Source organism: Cheilinus undulatus, linkage group 16 (genome assembly GCF_018320785.1).
Source record: "Cheilinus undulatus linkage group 16, ASM1832078v1, whole genome shotgun sequence".
Lineage (NCBI taxonomy): Eukaryota > Metazoa > Chordata > Actinopteri > Labriformes > Labridae > Cheilinus > Cheilinus undulatus.
Genome location: NC_054880.1, coordinates 6,547,293 through 6,555,564, shown reverse-complemented (window position 1 = coordinate 6,555,564; position 8,272 = coordinate 6,547,293).

Here is an 8,272-nt window from a genome sequence, read left to right as displayed (position 1 = left end):
CCGCATTCACTTATTTCACTGAATCTGACAGAGGAATAACCAAGGAAATAAGGAATAACAATTACTGGATTTTTGACCATATTCACAAAATAATTTTAGGTGAGAGTTAAATGGAGTTCAGACCTAAAAATTCAGTCATTTAAACATACAGTTTTAAGTTTCATAAGAAAAAAGACACATTTCAGTAATATCTACCCAAACTGATATCATAACATTACTGTGGAAAAGAAATGAACGTTGTAAGCAGAAAATACATCAAAATACCATCAAATAAATTGCTAGTACTTTAATAATTAGCATTCAGCAGCAAAAGATGAGTAAGTCATCATGAATTACTGTATGTCAAGGTATTTTAAACAAAGCACTGAAATAATTTATTAAAATGATCACTTATTCTTCTTTAATCTCTCTTTAATACTTTTTCTTACAGATTTTAATAAACTACATCATAAAACATAAATATAAATGAAATAATTCTTGCAAATTCACTTATACTTATTACACTTATCAAAATAAATCATGTTAACCACATCTTAATCTCATTTAAACTATTAAAGTGGGAGAATTAAGCCAAAATAAAGAGTATTTATGTTAAAAACAGGTGAAATGTCCTTTAAGGCTAAAGAAGCGCTGTCTGTGCTGCTTCACTGACCAGAATAAGAATTAGCTTCATGATTAGCATTTATTAGCATCAATCAGAAAGTAACAGAGCATCTATTTCAACATCAAAACTTTAAATTAGCATCCCCAGCTAGCTGCTAGTATTCCCCTCTAGCCCTTAGCATTGTGTTTTAGCTGTTAGCATGTTAGTGGTTAGCGCTTAGCATTTTGTGCTGACAACTAGCATTAATCCTTTAAACTTTAATTAAAACATACTACAAAGTTCGCAAAAACACAATGGCAACACTGGTAAACATCTTTTTACTTCATTTCATTTTTTTAACAATAGTCTTGAACTTAACAGGCAATATTGTCCATTTTCCTTCATAGAAGCTAACAAACAATAGGCTAACAAAGACGTGAACTCAGCGTGGATTCATAAAGATCTTTCTAACTCCACACGAGTATTTCTCTGAGACTCACAGTTGGTTTTCTACTAAGAGAAAACATTTATTAACACCTCTACATAGAATTCTGACTGCATTCATCAGTAGTTTACAGACATTTATGACATTTTTACACCTGAATGATCAGACTGTTCTTCTGTCTCCATCCTCTCATTGTCTGCAGAGCGCTCACAGGTGAAACAGGAAGTGATGTCATGAAGATAATGACCTTCTGCTCAGCTGTCTACTGCACTCCATAGTCATAATATAGACGCCCCCCCCTTATTAACTGTGTTTGACCGCTGCTGTCCGCTATATTACCAGAGACCAGACAGCCTCATAAGAATACAGGAGTACATGAGGAAACTGTACTCCTGTATTCACTCCTATTCACATAAAACAGATATAGACCTCACCTTCAGGTGACGTTAGCACTAACTAACGAACTAACTAACTAATGAACTAACAATCTAACTAACTAACTAGCTAACTAACTAAATAACAAACTAGCTTATTAACTAACTACCTAACTAACTAAAGGAAAGGAAAGAAGGGAAATAAAGATATCAAGACTCCTGATTACCTTTAACTAATTAAACTGCTGTCGTTTATTCAACACAATATTTGAACATTAAACACTTTCTTTCTGTTAATGCACTTTTTATATCAGTTCAGTTCCTGTTTTATTTTCCTTTGTGTTGTCCTTTAAGTTTTGGAAACTCAGTTTTTCTGCTCCTCTTGCTGTCTCAAGTTGAGAAATAAAACCCAAAATAAAGAAATAAAAATGTAAAAGTTCAGAGCTCTGAGAAAATAACAAATCAAATTAAATTAAATTGTTCATCTACCCGGGTATTATGATTTTTCTATCACTGCAGTGTTTGAATATTTTTTTCTTGTGCTTATCTGGACGTCCTGGTGAAGAAACTGGAGCACTTCAGTCCGCCGACTGGTAACTGCCTCTCTGCAAACCCGCCTGTCCTCTTCAGCTCTGGCATGTCCTCAGCTACTCAGTGGCTCCACCACGTGGTCACACGCTCAGTCTCTTTATGAAATCAATGGGAATCAAAAAAACCAACTTGCATAAGCAGAACAATGTGTCATTAATTTATTCTTTTCTCTTTAAACCACATCTGGATTTTTAAACATCTCAAAATATGAAATGAATTTACAGCAATAAAGAAAATTACTGCACATCAAATATTGTAAACAGCTTAACATGTAGAACTCTAGCATCTTCATACCAAAACAGGAACAGGAGTTGATCTTACCTTAACTGTCTCCTGCTGTGTTTTAACATGTAAACAGAAGTTTTACTCCCATTGTTTTTTGTTCACTTTCATTTCTGGAAGCTATCACGTTTTAAAACACACACAAAAGAAACAACAAGCTAGCTTCCATGAGTTACTGACTGAGCTATCTTAGCCAGTTCACATGGCAGAAGTGTAGCAAACACTCAGCAGAGAATCAAATCCACACTCAGAGAATCCTCTGCAATCCTCCACCCATTGTTCTTTTAAACTCCTCTGAAGACAAGTTTCACTCAGAAAAACTTTAAATATCTTTACATCAGTTGTTTGTAATGCTTAACTGTGTAGTTTCTGCTCCAAAGTCTGCCTAGCTTGCTCTTCTGTTTTCTCTCTGTCCATCTGTTCTCTTTCATGGGCGTGCTGCTGGAATCTTATCTGCTCTGCAGCGCCACTATCGCCCTCTGCTGGACAAAGCTAGATACTGCAGATAAAACTACTTCAAATCAATTTCAGCTTCTAAACATGTTATTCTGAGTGGGTTACATCTGGAATTTGTGGAGGAAAATGTCCAGAGAAAATGACCTACTATATTTCAGCACAAATAGTCCACAGGTAAAACTAATCCTGTAGGAATCAGCATCTTTGTTATTTAGGGGGGTATTTATGTTTTTACAGTCCATGCAGCTTTTTCAGCTCCTTTTAGAGAGAGGGAAAAACACTTTTTGTTGTCTATGACAGTGGACCTCAAATGGTGTGACAGGGCTCACTAGTGTACTTTGGGACTTCGTACAACCATACATTACTACAACTTTATGGCAAATACTGTAACCAGACCTGCTCACAGATCTGACTGGACCCCTGAATAAAAAAAAATAAAAAACACAGAGAATGGGTCCCTCCCCAGGTGTGATTTATTGATATCAGTACGTGTGTTGGATCAGCAGCATTTTTGCCAATTGTTTGCAACTTTTAATCATTTTTTAACACTTTTATGCAACTTTTAACCCATTATTGCCACATTATGCCAATTTTCACCTTTTTTTGCCTTTGTTTGGCCACTTTTTTGCCTATTTTCCTTACTTTTAACCCATTTTTATTAACTTTTTGCCACTGCTCACCCATGATTGCCACCTTTTTGACATTTTTACTAGTTTTTGCCACTTTTAACCCATAGTTTGGCAACTTTTTTTTTTTTGCCAATTGTGCTATAGTTGGGTCATTTTTGCCAACGTTTTCATCACTTTTAATCCATTTTTAACACCTTGTTGCCACTTTGAAACCATTATTCCAACATTGTGCCAATTTCATCCTATTTTTGCCTTTGTTTGGCCACTTTTTACCCATTTTTGCCACATTTTTTCCATCACTTTTAAGTCATTTTAACTACCTTTGCCAAGTTGTTTTACCTTATGGACACTTTCAACACCTTGTTGCCACTGTTAACCCATTGTTAAGCCAATTTTTGCTCATGTTTTATTTAGTTTCTCCACTTTTTGCCCAGTTTTGCCATATTTTTGCATCACTTTTAACAATGTGAATATGGTGTGCCTTGGGAAAACAAAGTTTGAAAACCACTGATCTGTGATAAACTCTGGTTAACAGTCTGTAGAGGACACATGAAGGAAACGTCTCCTGATGTGACCAACTCTGCAGCCATGCAGCACCTTCATGTTTTCCTTCACAAATGTTTGTAAATGTGAGAACATTCCAGACTTCAGTCATCCTGTGTGAATGTACCACACCAAACACTGACGTCTGGACTCATTCACACATTTCAGAGCATTTTTACTTTGATTTGATGAAATGAACAATGATACGTCCCAAATGTGTGATACTTGTGAAAAACTTTGATTGCAGCTGCTCATCCTGGAGCCTCTCCACTCTTTACTAATTCTCAGTAACTGCTAGCTTCATGAAGCTATTTGGACTAAAAAGACTAAATAAGGTCAACATTTACAGCCCAGCCTTTAATATAGTAAACCTTATTACTGACCAATAGGGAAAGAGTCCTACAGCATAGCAGTAACTTCACTAGCTAGCTAGAATTTCTGTCTTTTTGAAGCGGCTGCCATCTTTTAAAGCCTCTAAAATGGCCTCAGTCACTCTCTTGACTGAGGCCTTTCTACAAAACAGGTAAGATCACATGATCTGTTCAACGGAGGATGTTGGTGATTTTAGCAGAGGTGGTCAGCATCATGAAGAGCTGACTGAGGCAAAAACATCATTTTAGTCAAAAAAGGACTTAGACCATTATTTTAAGAAGGGGACCAACTGTAAGAGGGACCACATTTAAATCTACCAAAATAAAAGAAAAAATCATCAGAATAGTTGAAAAACAATCCTGTTTTTATTCAAAGAGAAGCTGTGAACTTTGGAAAGTTGCTGATAGAAGCGTTTCAGCGTCAAACATCCACATTTTTGACTTGATTTCCCCCGATCCGTGTTTTCATACAGGCACTAGAAGTTCAAGACTAATGTCAGACTGATCCAGAAAGTCTGGCGTGTTCCTCCATCATCTGGAGCTGAAGAATACTCGGACCGTGTTGTTGTAGATCGTGTTGGCCAACTCCAGCGGGTCCTCCTCCCTCGCTGCCGCCATCACCTCCAGGACTTGTCTGAAAGAGACACTCAGAGACGTTCTAACCAGGAAATCCTTCCTCTGATAAAAACTGATCCCCTCAGACGGGACTCACATGATGTGACACGGCTCGTTTCTGTCCTTCAGGCAGTGCCCCGCCTCCCATTTCTTCTTGGTGGGAAACGTAGTTTTGACGTATTTGGAGCCGGCGTGGGTGTTTTTCACCCCACACCATGGAGCGTCTACAGAGGAACAGGAAGGGCTTAAAAGTGAGCTTTTATTTTGAAAATCTAACATCTCAAACTCACCAGTTTCTATCATGAGTCTCTCAGTGGGGACGGACTTCATGGCTTCAATGTTGGCTTCTGTTTTTAAAGAGCTGAAAAATGGACATGAAAGTCAATATTTAACAGCTCTGGTGTTAAAAACACAGATAAATACATTTAAACTATTTGTTAAAGAATGTTAGTTGTAAAATAAGGCGGCTGTTTTTATTTCTTGATCAAACATTCACTTTGTAGTTTTTCATTCAAATTTCTCTTTTAAATCCAAAAGCTGCAGCCACAAAAATGCCTAAAAGCTTTAATTCTGCTCTAAAACCTCCAAAACATGGACTTTATTGTTGATGATAAATCTAAATGAGCCAACAGCAGGTGTCTAGGACTTGTGTTCATGCCTTGGTATCAGACCGGGCTTTGGTTTTTTATACAAACATATCCAGAGATGGAAAAAGTCAGACCTCTAGAAGAACTGAAAGTAGACTGAAAAATAACCAATCACCTGAACAGAGTTCAATCTATCTGGGACCCGGTCTCTGGGTTTATCAGAGACCAAACGATTTAACTTTTTCTCTACAGATTTTCACAGTGAAGGCAAATAAAAACGCATCGGACTCAATGTGCAAGGTTTGAGTGCAGGAAGGTTTTTCCCAGTGTGTGAAGACCTTCACTCTACTGGTTCTCAACTGGTCTGGACTCAGGACCCACCAGTCTGTCATACAACAGATCGCGACCCAAGTTTACAAAAACTTTTCAACAACATGTTTAGTTAATTGAATATGTTTGAGTTTGGAGCATGATTGGACCAAAACACCTGATATAAAAAAGAAAAGGGACCAAACTGACTAATCTTAGACCATCTTTCCACATCAGTATGGGTCCATTTTTGACCATTTTACAGAAAACTGAAAGGTAAAATGACTTCATTATCATAGGTAAAGTAGCCGTTTATTGCAAGAAGAGGAGAAAAATCAGTTGAAACATTGAACCAACATTTGAATTTACCCAATTTCACAGTTAAACAGGGTCAAATAAAATGTATAAACACATGAACAATAAGGACTTCAAGACTTTTGACACCATTTTTTTTTTCAGACACCTAGTCCCAACCCACTGAAAACTGTTCCGTGATCCACTTTTGGGTCCCGACCCACCAGTTGAGAACCACTGGTCTAAGATACAGATGGGTGACTGTAACTCATTCTGGACATATTAGCTTGTTCTATCTTAGAGATGAACCCAAAGAGAGATTTGAAGCAGATTTAGGATCTTTTAGCTTCTTGTTTTGGTTTTATGACAAACGCCTAAAATGTCTGTTTTTAGTGTCAGCCCTTAATTTGTACCATTTCACTTAACCCTTAATAGGGCACCCAGTGAAATACTTCAAAATTCAACATTTAAGCCCTGAAATATCACAAAGTCACAACCCATGGCCACCTGCTCCGTGACCCACTTTTGGGTCCTGACCCACCAGTTGAGAACCAATGCTCTAGTGGGTCTATGGGTCTCCTCTAGACCAGTGGGTTTCAAACCTTCTTCTCCCAAGGCACACCTAAGGTTAAGGTTAAAATGTCAAGGCACACCAGATTTAAATGGATACAAAATAGACTAATATAACAGTCAAGGTGGCCCATAAGGGGATAAAGGGGAGAGGTTTCTGGGGCCCAGCCGACTGAGGGTGGCAAGAGTGGGCAACAGCTGGCTGAAAGGTGGTTAAAAAAGGGGGTTAAAAGTGATAAAAACACAGTGAAATTGGGCAAAAGTGGCAAAACAAAGTCAAAAATGGGTAACAATTGGCATAAGGTGCCAAAAAATAAGTTAAAAATGGCAAAAACATGTTGAAAATGTCAAAAAGGTGTCAAAAAGGGTTACAAGTGGCCAGAAAGGGTTTAATGTAAAACTGTGGTAAAAACAGCTTAAAAGTGATTAGAAAAATAGGCAAAACTTGGCAAAAAGTGGCCAAACAAAGGCAAAGTGAGCGAAAATTGGCAAGAAGGTGGCAAAAATGGGTTGAAAGCGTCAAAAATGTTCCAAACAATGGGTTAAAAGTGGCAAAAACATGTAAAAAGTGTCAAAAAGGTGGCAACAATGGGTTACAAGTGGCGTTAAAGGGTTAAATGTTGTAAAACTGTAAAAACAGGTTAAAAGTGATTTAAAAAATAGGCAAAATAGGGCAAAAGTGGCTAAATAAAGGAAAAGTGAGTGAAAATTGGCAAAAAGTTAGCAAGAATTGGTTTAAAGCGTCAAAATGTGGAAAAATAGGGTACAAGTGGCAACAAGGGTTAGAGTTGCTAAAAGGTGGTAAAAAAAAGGGTTAAAAGTGATGAAAAAATGTCTAAATAATAGCAAAAGTAGGCAAAAACCGGCAAAAAAGTAGCAAAAGTCGGTAAAATGTGGCAAAAAGTTCCATAAAAGTTGCAAAAAAGGGTCAAAAGTATGAAAAAAGTTGTAAAAAAGCAGCAAAAACATTTGAAGTTGTGAAAATAAGTGTCAGAATGGGTAGAAAAATGAGTTAACTTGGTTAAAAGAAGCATGAATGAATTATTGAACACCAATTTCCACTCAATAGTAGCTTGCCAATTGAGCTAACTGTTAGCCAGGATGCTAGCACCAATGCTACAGATCCAACACACCCCCACACACACACACACACACACACACACACACACACTGATCATCAATAAATTACAAATGGGGGGGACTCATACTCTGGGGGCTTATCAGGGGCCCAGCCAGATCCCCAAGGCACACCTAGACTTGCCACACCAGTTGAGAACCAGTGGTCTAGTGGGTCTGTGGGTCTGTTCTAGAGAGAACAAGGCAGAGTCCACCTCAGAGCAAGGACCTGATAGGATGTGGACTGTGAGTCCTCTAGAAACAGTGACACTGACAACAGCTCTAACTCAGGGGAGAACTTCACTCATGGTGCAAATGTGTCACACATCAAAAACAACAAGCATCCATCCAGTAGTTCAAGCAGTGATTTAGAAAGCTCCACTACAGCACCAGAAGACTAAAAGTACTCCTTTACAGTTATCTGAGTAAATGTAATGAGTTACTTTCCAGCCCTGTTCACATCACAGTTTCAGATTCTACTATCAGGACCATCCTCCTCATTGGTCT